This window comes from Wasmannia auropunctata, unplaced genomic scaffold (assembly GCF_000956235.1).
Source record: "Wasmannia auropunctata unplaced genomic scaffold, wasmannia.A_1.0 LD336083.1, whole genome shotgun sequence".
Lineage (NCBI taxonomy): Eukaryota > Metazoa > Arthropoda > Insecta > Hymenoptera > Formicidae > Wasmannia > Wasmannia auropunctata.
The window spans coordinates 241561-242628 of NW_012026807.1; positions in this window are offsets into that span (position 1 = coordinate 241561).

Here is a 1068-nt window from a genome sequence, read left to right on the forward strand (position 1 = left end):
ATAAAATAATGTGTCTGATAAACATTTATCTTAGTTTCCGAATTGTAGTCATCTTGATCTGTATTCTGGTTACTATTTGTATTCAGATTATCTTTATAAGATGTGCTTAAAATAATTCCATCTTCAACCTAAATGCAAGCATGCAATTGTCGCCATGTAAATTACCGCATATTTTCAATAAACTGAATATTTCGTCGGATTTGTTAATTATTAGCTAATTATTGGCAGTCTTCTTATATGTAACGAAGTATTTCAATGCTGTCAATGGGATAAGAATAAACAATTGTTTTTATGTGTTACGCAAATAAAAATCTAATAGATTTAAGTCTGCAAGGAAACGCACAGGCTTGCGCAGGCAATCAATAAGTCTTGCACGATTTATCCATTTGTCAGGAAAGTATTCATTAAAAAAATTGCTGCCAACAAATCCGATAAATATCCGATATTTTTGAAAATGTGCGACAATCTACACGGCAATGACTGCACATATGCATTCAGGCTGAAGATCATAATTATTTTGAATACTTTTTATAAAGATAAGCAACTCCATATTACTGTAATAGAAATACGACTATAACTCGAAAACTAAGGAGACACATGTTTATATGAACTTTTATCATTACTTTTGTCCACCAATGAAGTATCGGTCTCATGTTAAGAAATACCCTGTATAACTATAGATTTATTATTAGTATAACTAACAGTCAAGATTGGAATATATTCTTAATAATTAATTTAGAGATAATAGATTTAATCTTACTTTTTATAAAAATAAGTAATGTAGAGAAAAATATGCTCTATATACAGACTAATTTGAAGAATTTCAACTTTTAATATTTATTATTACATTTAATATTGATTATCAAATAATACAAATTTAAAATCTAATTAAACTTATTTCAGTATTACAAAAAAGTAACGATAAAGTAACAAATCGTTATTTTTCAAGTAACGGTAACGGTAATGCGTTACTTTTTAAAATCAGTAACGAGTAACGGTAACAAGTTACTTTTTACGAAAAATAACGGTAACGGTAACGCGTTACTTTTTTAAGGTAACGTTCCCAAC